We start from the raw sequence: 12,468 nt of genomic DNA, 5'->3' as shown, positions 1-12,468 counted from the left end.
ATTACCTTTTGTTTATAGTCCTTCAGGTAGCTTTGAATCCCAAGTGATAAGGATGGTGTTCAAGTGAATTTAAAGTTTTGTGATTAAAATTTGAATTGAGACATGGCATGCTTTCTGTTCAGTTCTGAGTTCTGAAAAGCAGTTATCTAACTTCCTCCTCTCTCTGCCTCTATCCCAAAATGACTCTAGTATTTGCTAATAAACTTAAAATCTGCATGTGGGGACTACTTTATCTCAGTGTACAGGATGATAAAATGGAAATTGGTGTCACATTCTGATGTGAGGTGAGAAACTATGATGTGGAATTTGAAAGGAATGTTATTTTAAAAATCTGTTAAAAGATTCTCAGCCTGTGCAAGAGGTGAGACCCTATTTCTACAAAAAAAAAAAAAGTCAGGCATGCTGGTGCCTACTTGTGGCCCTAACTACTCAAGAGGCTGAGGCAGATTCAACAAGAAGAGCTAACTATCCTAAATATATATGCACCCAACACAGGAACACCCAGATTCATAAAGCAAGTCCTGAGTGACCTACAAAGGGATTTAGACTCCCACACAATAATAATGGGAGATTTTAACACCTCACTGTCAACATTAGACAGATCAACGAGACAGAAAGTTAACAAGGATACCCAGGAATTGAACTCAGCTCTGCACAAAGTGGACCTAATAGACATCTACAGAACTCTCCACCCCAAATCAACAGAATACACATTTTTTTCAGCACCACACCACACCTATTCCAAAATTGACCACATAGTTGGAAGTAAAGCTCTCCTCAGCAAATGTAAAAGAACAGAAATTATAACAAACTGTCTCTCAGACCACAGTGCAATCAAACTAGAACTCAGGATTAAGAAACTCACTCAAAACTGCTCAACTACATGGAAACTGAACAACCTGCTTCTGAATGACTACTGGGTACATAATGAAATGAAGGCAGAAATAAAGATGTTCTTTGAAACCAACAAGAACAAAGACACAACATACCAGAATCTCTGGGACATATTCAAAGCAGTGTGTAGAGGGAAATTTATAGCACTAAATGCCCACAAGAGAAAGCAGGAAAGATCCAAAATTGACACCCTAACAAACATCACAATTAAAAGAACTAGAAAAGCAAGAGCAAACACATTCAAAAGCTAGCAGAAGGCTAGAAATAACTAAAATCAGAGCAGAACTGAAGGAAATAGAGACACAAAAAACCCTTCAAAAAATTAATGAATCCAGGAGCTGGTTTTTTGAAAAGACCAACAAAATTGATAGACCGCTAGCAAGACTAATAAAGAAGAAAAGAGAGAAGAATCAAATAGATGCAATAAAAAATGAAAAAGGGGATATCACCACCGATCCCACAGAAATACAATCTACCATCAGAGAATACTACAAACACCTCTATGCAAATAAACTAGAAAATCTAGGAGAAATGGATAAATTCCTCGACAAATACACCCTCCCAAGACTAAACCAGGAAGAAGTTGAATCTCTGAATAGACCAATAACAGGCTCTGAAATTGTGGCAATAATCAATAGCTTACCAACCAAAAAGAGTCCAGGACCTGATAGATTCACAGCCGAATTCTACCAGAGGTACAAGGAGGAACTGGTACCATTCCTTCTGAAACTATTCCAATCAATAGAAAAAGAGGGAATCCTCCCTAACACATTTTATGAGGCCAGCATCATCCTGATACCAAAGCCTGGCAGAGACACAACCAAAAAAGAGAATTTCAGACCAATACCCTTGATGAACATTGATGCAAAAATCCTCAATAAAATACTGGCAAACCGAATCCAGCAGCACATCAAAAAGCTTATCCACCATGATCAAGTGGGCTTCATCCCTGGGATGCAAGGCTGGTTCAACATACGCAAATCAATAAATGTAATCCAGCATATAAACAGAACCAAAGACAAAAACCACATGATTATCTCAATAGATACAGAAAAGGCCTTTGACAAAATTCAACAATGCTTCATGCTAAAAACTCTCAATAAATTAGGTATTGATGGGACGTATCTCAAAATAATAAGAGCTATCTATGACAAACCCACAGCCAGTATCATACTGAATGGGCAAAAACTGGAAGCATTCCCTTTGAAAACTGGCACAAGACAGGGATGCCCTCTCTCACCACTCCTATTCAACATAGTGCTGGAAGTTCTGGCCAGGGCAATCAGGCAGGAGAAGGAAATAAAGGGTATTCAATTAGGAAAAGAGGAAGTCAAATTGTCCCTGTTTGCAGATGACATGATTGTATATCTAGGAAACCCCATCGTCTCAGCCCAAAATCTTCTTAAGCTGATTAGCAACTTCAGCAAAGTCTCAGGATACAAAATCAATGTACAAAAATCACAAGCATTCTTGTACACCAATCACAGACAAACAGAGAGCCAAATCATGAGTGAACTCCCATTCACAATTGCTTCAAAGAGAATAAAATACCTAGGAATCCAACTTACAAGGGATGTGAAGGACCTCTTCAAGGAGAACTACAAACCACTGCTCAATGAAATAAAAGAGGATACAAACAAATGGAAGAACATTCCATGCTCATGGGTTGGAAGAATCAATATCATGAAAATAGCCATACTGCACAAGGTAATTTATAGATTCAATGCCATCCCCATCAAGCTGCCAATGACTTTCTTCACAGAATTGGAAAAAAATACTTTAAAGTTCATATGGAACCAAAAAAGAGCCCGCATCACCAAGTCAATCCTAAGCCAAAAGAACAAAGCTGGAGGCATCACGCTACCTGACTTCAAACTATACTACAAGGCTACAGTAACCAAAACAGCATGGTACTGGTACCACAACAGAGACATAGACCAATGGAACAGAACAGAGCCCTCAGAAATAATGCTGCATGTCTACAACTATCTGATCTTTGACAAACCTGACAAAAACAAGAAATGGGGAAAGGATTCCCTATTTAATAAATGGTACTGGGAAAACTGGCTAGCCATATGTAGAAAGCTGAAACTGGATCCCTTCCTTACACCTTATACAAAAATTAATTCAAGATGGATTAAAGACTTACATGTTAGACCTAAAACCATAAAAACCCTAGAGGAAAACCTAGGCAATACCATTCAGGACATAGGCGTGGGCAAGGACTTCATGTCTAAAACACCAAAAGCAATGGCAACAAAAGCCAAAATTGACAAATGGGATCTAATTAAACTAAAGAGCTTCTGCACAGCAAAAGAAACTACCATCAGAGTGAACAGGCAACCTACAGAATGGCAGAAAATTTTTGCAACCTACTCATCTGACAAAGGGCTAATATCCAGAATCTACAATGAACTCAAACAAATTTACAAGAAAAAAACAAACAACCCCATCAAAAAGTGGGCGCAGGATATGAACAGACACTTCTCAAAAGAAGACATTTATGCAGCCAAAAAACACATGAAAAAATGCTCACCATCACTGGCCATCAGAGAAATGCAAATCAAAGCCACAGTGAGATACCATCTCACACCAGTTAGAATGGCCATCATTAAAAAGTCAGGAAACAACAGGTGCTGGAGAGGATGTGGAGAAATAGGAACACTTTTACACTGTGGGTGGGACTGTAAACTAGTTCAACCATTGTGGAAGTCAGTGTGGCGATTCCTCAGGGATCTAGAACTAGAAATACCATTTGACCCAGCCATCCCATTACTGGGTATATACCCAAAGGACTATAAATCATGCTGCTATAAAGACACATGCACACGTATGTTTACTGTGGCACTATTCACCATAGCAAAGTCTTGGAACCAACCCAAATGTCCAACAACGATAGACTGGATTAAGAAAATGTGGCACATATACACCATGGAATACTATGCAGCCATAAAAATTGATGAGTTCATATCCGTTGTAGGGACATGGATGAAACTGGAAAACATCATTCTCAGGAAACTATCACAAGGACAAAAAAAACCAAACACCGCATGTTCTCACTCATAGGTGGGAATTGAACAATGAGAACTCATGGACACAGGAAGGGGAACATCACACTTCGGGGACTGTTGTGGGTTGGGGGGAGTGGGGTGGGACAGCATTAGGAGATAATACCTAATGCTAAATGACAAGTTAATGGGTGCAGCAAACCAACAGGGCACATGGATACATATGTAACAAACCTGCACATTGTGCACATGTACCCTAAAACCTAAAGTATAATAATAAAAAAAAAATTAAGGGAAAAAAAAAGAAAATTTGAATTTTACAAAAATGGATGAATACGAGAAAAAAAAAAAAAAGAAGCTGAGGCAGGAGAATCACTTGAAATCCAGGAGTTCAAGGTTGCAATAAGCTAGGATCTCAAGGAGGGTAGCAGTAGTTGGATTATTGGAGATTGCAGAGGAGTTTTGGAGGCAGCTGGTGTTTCATGAGTCTCACTCGTTTACTAAAGTGTAGGAGGGTTACTTCCACCTCCACCTCAAGCCAATAGAGAAGGAATTTAGGATGATTCAGAGAACTTGATAACTATCCTCTAAGTTTGTGGGATACTATATTGGGATCTTTCACCCACAACAACATCTGAAGACAAGAATGGGTGACTGTGCTAGGCAGCTTGCTCCTCCAGAATGAATCTGAGCTAAAAATGTGAGGTCATGTGTAGGACATGCCCAAGAGAAAGCCACTTGGGCTTATTGTTGGCTTGTCCAAAACTGGTGAAAGGAGTTCAGCAGAAAGAAGCCAATAGCTCCACTCAATTTCTACTAATGAAGAATGAGAAGTAAGCATTCAGCCAGAATAGAAATGCATTCCTTTAGGTCAAGGAAACTGCAGGTGCAGATGGGGTGGGAATGGTGCAGTTCTGAAGAGCCCGTGTGTAGAGTTTGCTGCATAAAAACACACTTCAAGACTTAGCGGCTTAAAACAACTATTTAGCTCACAATTCTTTAGGTCACCAAGTTAGGTGGAGCTCAGCTGAGCAGCCCTTACAGTCTTGGCTGGCTCACACATGTGTTGTGGTGGGATGTGGGTCAGTTGAGGGGGTCACCAGTCTAACGTAGCCTCATCTGGAATAGTCAGTCTCTGCCTCACATGGTTTCTCATCATCTAGCAGGCTGTTTTGGTGGCACCAAAGCAAATTTTAAAAGCATGAAAGTCTTCTTGTGGCTGGAATATCTTTGATTCCTTCACATTCTGTTGGCCATGGCAAGTCACAAGGCCAAACCAGACTCAATGGGTAAGGAAATAGATTCCACCACTTAATAAGAGGATTGTAGTCTTTTTCTGCATCTTTCTGCATGTAACATGAACATGAGCCTGGAGGTGCAGCATCCATTTTGTGACCATGAGATTATACACATGTTGAAGAAGGGCTCGTGCAGAAGGGGGACAAATTGGGGAAATAGATGGCGTCTTAATCACATCATTGAGCCCCTACGAACCTGCCCTTTCTACCTATCCCTGTGCTTTTATTGCATGAGACAGGCAAATCTCTCTCCTGTTTAAGATATTATGTGTTAGGGCTTTCTGTTACTTGCAGTCAAATATATTCTTGACTGATGCAACACATTTTTATAGAAGATGAGCTAAACTGAGCTGTACAACTAAAGAGGTATCAAATAAAGAGAAGAGTCATAAAAGATGGATTAAGAATTATGTGACAAAACATCAAAGCAAATAGAATTTTTCTGATCAGAAAAGAAAATGCAGAACTTGGAGAGAGAATTTAGCAAAATTGTGTGAATAGTTAGTGTGCAAAAAATTATGAACAGATTGATCTTTATTTTTTTATGGAAAGAACCAAACAAGAACAAAGATTACTCTGTAAGATGGTTAGATGAATGAATTTATCTTTGATGAGAACAATGCAAGCATTGAAATTCTGTCTTAGTATGGCTCTGAATCTCCTTTTCTAGAAATCTTGATGAATGGAAAAACACCTTTTCTACCTAGGATTAGACCTATTTTTATCTTTGTTTTTTTGAACACTAGTAATGAGGCAGATTTTTATTTAAAGGCTAGCTATTAGAATACTGTTGCCTGATAGCTATGGTAGACATAGAATGTAGTGATATCTGAAGTTTACACACATAAGCAAACAAGCAGAAGCCCAGCTCACAAAGGGATATTTGATCCTCCATCAAGAGAAAAGCTAAAATCGCATGCTCAGTAGTAACCTAATGGGTTTATTTGGACCAAACTCTCACTCTCTGACAAACAGAAAAAGACCTGGATAGGAAATTGTCTTTGCACACACAAAATTCTGGCTTAATTTTCCTTCCTATACAACTGTACCTCAGCTACAAAAAAAAAAAAAAAAAAAAAAAAAAAAATCTGTCTTGAAAAAACTCAAAAACCTGGACTACTGAAAATAAAAAGGAAATTTTAATGTAGTAAACACATTTAGTGAGCACCATGTGTATTTTCTGTTATTAATGAAGACCTGATATGTTTTTAAAGTATGTATTTTTAAAGACAAAAAAAACAAAGCAAAAACAAATCTAGGAGTCTTGACTAGAGAAAATTCAGCCCAACTTTCAGCCCTCTCAATCAGAAGTTGGTCTCAGCACCAATCAGCAACCTCTCCTCCAGCACACAAAAGCACTGTCATTTGCCTTGCGAGCAGAACATAAAATATATACCTTAGCTGTTGAATTTGAACATTAAGCAGAATCACTGCAGATCACATTTTGATGGGTTACTTCAATACCCACCTGGTCTAGTTCAAAATATCTGTCTGTACATCCAGTTTATACATATTCCATAGGTATATTGAACAATATGACATCTATTGCCCCATTATTTATTTTTACATGGCAGTTCTTGTAGCCCAAGCAAACATTAAGATTATAAAGAGCTCTCTTGAAGGAAATTCTCAAGTGAAGGTACGTTAATGAGAAACCTTAAAAGTTAAACAAATCTAGTTCTTTTTTACTAAACTGGTGGGATAAAAGCAGAATGGCTATTCTGAAGAGCAGCTTCATTTGTTTCCTCATGGGAAAAGACCAAACTTTTCTGGACTGCTTAATTTAAAAACAAAATCAATAAGAAAAATAAAATGTACACCTTGGGATATTATAAAACTTGAAATAATGGCAGGTATTATGGAATGGGAAGCAGAGGTTTTTGTTTTTGTTTTTTTCCAAAAAAGGAAACTATAGCAGATTTTAATGGAAAAACAAACAAAATATACCAGAACATACCAGAACACTACGCAGACGCTATAGTGCAGAACACCACACAAGAATGAGTTCTACATTGGTAATATCATGAGAGTAACAGGGGGCTTATACTTCAGAGAAGAGGAAAGGCTGCAGGCGTAGGTTTATTATAGACATGATATTTAGCAACATAAAAATGGTACCTTCCAGCTGGGCGCAGTGGCTCACACCTGTAGTCCCAGCACTTTGGGAGGCCGAGGTGGGTGGATCACCTGAGGTCAGTGGATCACCTGAGGTCAGGAGTTCGAGACCAGCCTGACCAACATGGTGAAACCCCGTCTCTACTAAAAACACAAAAAATTTAGCCAGGTGTGGTGGTGGGGGCCTGTAATCCTAGCTATTCCAGAGGCTGAGGCAGGAGAATCGCTTGAACCAAGGAGGCAGAGCTGCAGTGAGCTGAGATCATGCTATTGCACTCCAGCCTGGGTGATAGAATGAGAATCCATCTAAACAAAAAACAAACAAACAAACAAACAAAAACAAAAAATCTTCCAAAGCGTTCCCTGCATGGGGCAAAATTTGTTTTTCACTGCTAAGCATAGGAAGGATTAAGAAAGTGGAACAAATTCCTTTGTAACTATCACATCTCTCATATTTGAATGGCAAGTGTGTTCAATCTGTTGCTACATGTTAAGAAAATATTGAGGATACATATGAATAAAGCAAAACAAGAAAAAAGGTCAAATTATGAGCTTTAAAAATTAGAATAAAAATCTGTTTTTAAGCCAAGTAGGTGTGATTCTGATTATTATTACATATGACATAACCCATAGAAAGCAAGGCCAAGAAAAAAAACTTCATCTTGTTCAGTTCTTGGACTTGATATTGTCCTAGGAAAAACAGTGATAATTCAACAAATGCATCACACATACAACTAAGAAGTCTCCTTCTGGTTTCAGATAAATTTAAACAACAATCTTCCTAGCCTATTTTTTCTCCTGTGTCTAATAAACCTACGTGCAGTACCAGTGTAAATCCCTCCACCCTTTCAAACACTAGATCTGAACATCCAGGAACATTTTGCAATGCAAAGTGCCTTGAGAAAGAGATGGATTCTGTAGTGCCAGTGGCATAACTGATCAAGGAAGCTGGGAAACGATTAACACTGATGGGAGCCAGTCAGGCAATGGTGGTTTGTTTCTCCTTGGGTGTTCCTCCATCAGCTGCATGATCAGTTCATAGAGGGCTCTGCAGATCTCTGCATAGCCCTCTCCTGTAAGATGAAGAAAATCAAATATGTCATGGCAGGAGATGGCACTGTCAGGGTGCATGAAGCCCCCATCTGTATGCAGGACCTACACATGGGCAAGCTTCAGCAAGGAAACCTCGAGAACTGGTTCACCTTTTGCCTCAAAGGGTTGAGCTCCTCACCTCAAGGTAACACATCCAATACAAGAATTTTGCCTTGTGGCTGCCTTATGTTGAGAAATTGATAGAGGGAATGATGGCCTCGATCCCACCTTCTAACTCTACTGCTGTATTTTCGTGGTTGTTTGTTCCTATCCAGACAACAATGACCTTAGGTTTAATATTCTCCAGTTCTCTACTCTTTAGTTTCTACAAAACATGTCTTGTATCTTCCTCAGTTCCAAAATTCAGTACGTGAAATGGGGAAAAAACCTCTCGCCATATCTCATGTTGCTGCATTAACTGCGCCATGGGGTCTCCCACAAACAGAGCATTAGGCTTTTTGTCTTTACCATCCAGGACAAATCTGTTGTGCTGAGATATCCATCTGTCGTCTCCTTGAATATCTTCCACTGCATGTGGAATAGCTGCTGTGTTTCAGTCGACTTGGCTCATTCTACACTCACGTAGAGAGTCCATGGAGGCCTTACAGGGTTGCAGCATTGACGGGTGGTGCTTCTGTCACTCGCTCAGTCCCTGCGGCCCCCCTCTGGCGCGGCCCTCCTGGGGCCCCAGCACCAGCAGCAAACTAGAGATATTTTTATCCCAAAGAAAAAGAATTTAGGTAACTTCTTTTTGGTATTTGTCAGCCCTAGATTTCTTTAACAACTTCTTAATTATGCACATAAGAAATAGATACATATATAAAGCAAACATGATTCCTTCAATAGCTTGAGGTAAGCATTTGAGAAGCAAGAGCATATCCTCTAGAATGCTGTGCTAGTAGCTTATGCTTCTATTTCTCTACACTCAGAGTCAGGATCTTGACTTCATGACTCCCCATATGTCTGACACTTAGCTTTATTCAATAAGGGAATCTCTTTTTCTTACAGTGATTCAGTGTTTTTCTGTATCTCCTTCGTAATAGAAAAGTGATTCACTTCACAATCAACCGTCATAGATTTTATAATTAACATTTTAAATCTTGTTTAAATTTTGTCATAGAGCATATTCATCAGTTTGTGGGATTTATTGTCATAATTTCCTTCAATTGCTCTAGTTTCTATGTACCACCTGAAGAACCCACCATACTGTTCAGTTTTCAGTTCAGATTATCCAGGTTTAGTTATTGCAAATAGTGTACTCATAATACAGGTGATTCTTTCAGTCTTTGAAATATATTCTCCTTCTGTAACTTGCAGCATACCCAGCAAATCAGTCTTATTAAGACAGAATACTATATAGGGGCTATTTATCCTGGTTTAGCCCAATTTGAACATCAAAATCAAGACTAAAGATTATACTAGTGATGTAGTGTCCATAAAGCTCAGTCACTTGCCCAGAGGATTTACAGACAACAGCAGAATTTGAGAATGACTGAAATCTATACTAAAGGATAAAAACTATGTATGTTTTAAAGTATATCCTTTTTTCCTTTTTCTTTTTTTTTTTTCGAGAGACAGTTTCTTCCACTTTGTCATCTAGTTTGAACTGTAGTGGTGTGATCATAGCTCACTGCAGCTTCAAACTCTTGGGCTCAAGTGATCCTCTTGCCTCAGTTCCCCAAGTAGTTGCAACTATAGGAGCATGCCACCATGCCTGGTGAATTTTTGTGTTTGTTTTTTGTGGGTTTTTTTGTAGAAATGGGATCTTGTTATGTTGCCCAGGCTGATCTCAAACTCCTGGGCTCCAGCAGTCCTCCTGCCTCAACCTCCCAAAGGGCTGGGGATTGCAGACATGAACCACCATGCCTGTTTGGCAAGTTCTTGTATTTAAAAGAAAACTGTTTCTCTGCTCGCAACGCTTTTGATACCAAAGGCATGGGAATTTTTCTTCTTGTACCAACCAGTTCTCTAACTTTCCAGACACAAACTGAGTGTCCTATAGCTTAATTCAATTCTGACACTGACTATGCGTAGTTAAGACAGACCTCATAGGTTAAGGCTTCAGTCCCAGAAGACTGCCCTACTGCCAATCACAAGTACTGGTTGCCCAGGGTACCCACAGTTCTGTTCAACTTAGCTACAAATCAAGGGTTCCTGTAATCCTCCCCCCATGTTCAATAATTTGTTCTAACAGCTCACAGAACTCAGGGAAACACTTTACTTAACATTTTTATTGCAAAGGATATTATAAAGGCTGTCAATCAACAGCCAGATGAAGAGGTATATGGGGTCAGGTCCAGAAGGGTCCTGAACACAGAAACTTCTGTTCCCATGGATTGGGGTATACTACCCTTCTGACACGTGGGTGCATTCGCCAACCTAGAAGGTCTCCAAATTCCAGCATTTAGGGATTTTTCTGGAAGTTTTATTGTATCAGTGTGATTATTAACTCAATCTTCAGTTCCTCTTTCCTCCCCATATGATAGGGAATGGGGCTGACAGTTTCAAGTTTCTAATCCCCATTTGGTCTTTCTGATGACCAGCTCTTATCCTGAAGCTATTTATGAGCACGCTAAGAGTCATCTCGTTAGAACAAGAGATTCTAATATCACCCAAAATTCCAAGGGATTTAGGAGCTCTGTGTGACATTTTTGTCAACCCCATCACTCAGGAAATTGCAGGGGTTTTAGAAGCTTTGTGTCAGAACAAGGGACAGAGACCAAATATATATTTCTTATGGTGTCACAATACTCAATAAATTATAAATAAGACACTTTGTGTCTGACAGTAAAATACAGTTTCTCCTCAATAAGAAATTAGATCTATGGGAATACTACCATACCCATTTGGATTTTTCTTATACTGTGTTCTATGACATTCCCATCAGTTGACGTGAGAAATGTCTATATGGGACCTTGCTTTAGGACCCTAATTACTAAGTATGATTTATCTCTAGTCTTTGATAATGCTTTTTCTCAAAGAATAGTCTCTAAGTCCTAAGTCATCATCAATAACGTTTTATGGGGGAGCTTAGCTTCCCATCTTTCCTAAGCACTCAGGAAGATGCTGGCTGGAAGAGAGGTGGATTTACCATGAAGCTAAGAAAGTGAAACTTTGGAAATCTTCAATTGCATCAGCCTCTTTCCAAGGTTCTGTAAATGTGTAAAATTTGCAAAAACGAAATAACAACCGCAATTACTGAAGGCCATAGTTTCTTTCCACTCCACTCTCCACTCTGTCATACTTTCCTTCAAGTCAGATATTGTTGATGTAGCTGCAGGTAATTTGGGAATCTGACTAAGGGAAAATGGAATTAATCATACATCAATTTGTGTTTAGTGGATGTATTTGCATAGCTCAGTTCCCTCTGTGTGAAGTCAGGTTATTGCTTGTCTTTCTGTTGATGAAACGGCTTCCGGGCACACTCCCACCATTCATTACACTAACTCACTTAGCTTCTTGACACCAAGGTGCAGGGCCAAGGGCCATATCACCATGATATGAGCGTGTCCAGTGGCACAGGAAGAATGTGGGGTTCTGGAGGGGAAACAGGTTGCAACTGTGTGGAACCAGGAACTGCTCCGTGGAAAATCTATCATTAGCAGACATGTAAAATTGAAAAGGGGGCATTCACTTCTCATTAATATCTGATCAGAATAGAATTTCTCTCCTGTCAGGAATATATTCATTATAATATGGTATTTGCAATCACAAATGTTACAAAGATTTTTTTTTGATGGTGACAGTAAGAAAGAGAATTTATCACATACAGTATTACAAATAGTGGGTACATCTGTAATAGCTCATATATAACAGAACATGATAATAATTTTCTTAAATTTGTGAGATAGTACCAGTAATTAGTGTTAAAGATAAAATATCTAAATTATTAAAAATAAAAACAGATATTAATCAATATTGCTGAAATGCTGATTGTTTTTTATTTTCCCTAGAAATTACTACATTTGCAAACTATAGTCATTTGAAGAAACAATAAGAGAATATATTGTAGCCAAGAATATTATAGAGCTATGTCAGGCAGTTGAGTAATATAAACATTG

The 12,468-nt window shown here is 38.8% G+C and overlaps 1 pseudogene; it reads right to left on the bottom strand.

Moving 5' to 3' along the window:
• Positions 1 to 8,294: 8,294 nt before the first annotated feature.
• LOC100587812 lies at positions 8,295 to 8,978 on the bottom strand (annotated as a pseudogene).
• Between the last annotated feature and the right edge of the window lie 3,490 nt (positions 8,979 to 12,468).

Source organism: Nomascus leucogenys, chromosome 10, assembly GCF_006542625.1.
Source record: "Nomascus leucogenys isolate Asia chromosome 10, Asia_NLE_v1, whole genome shotgun sequence".
Lineage (NCBI taxonomy): Eukaryota > Metazoa > Chordata > Mammalia > Primates > Hylobatidae > Nomascus > Nomascus leucogenys.
The sequence above is the reverse complement of the archived record's forward strand: the minus strand, read 5'-3'. Positions and strand labels throughout refer to the sequence as shown.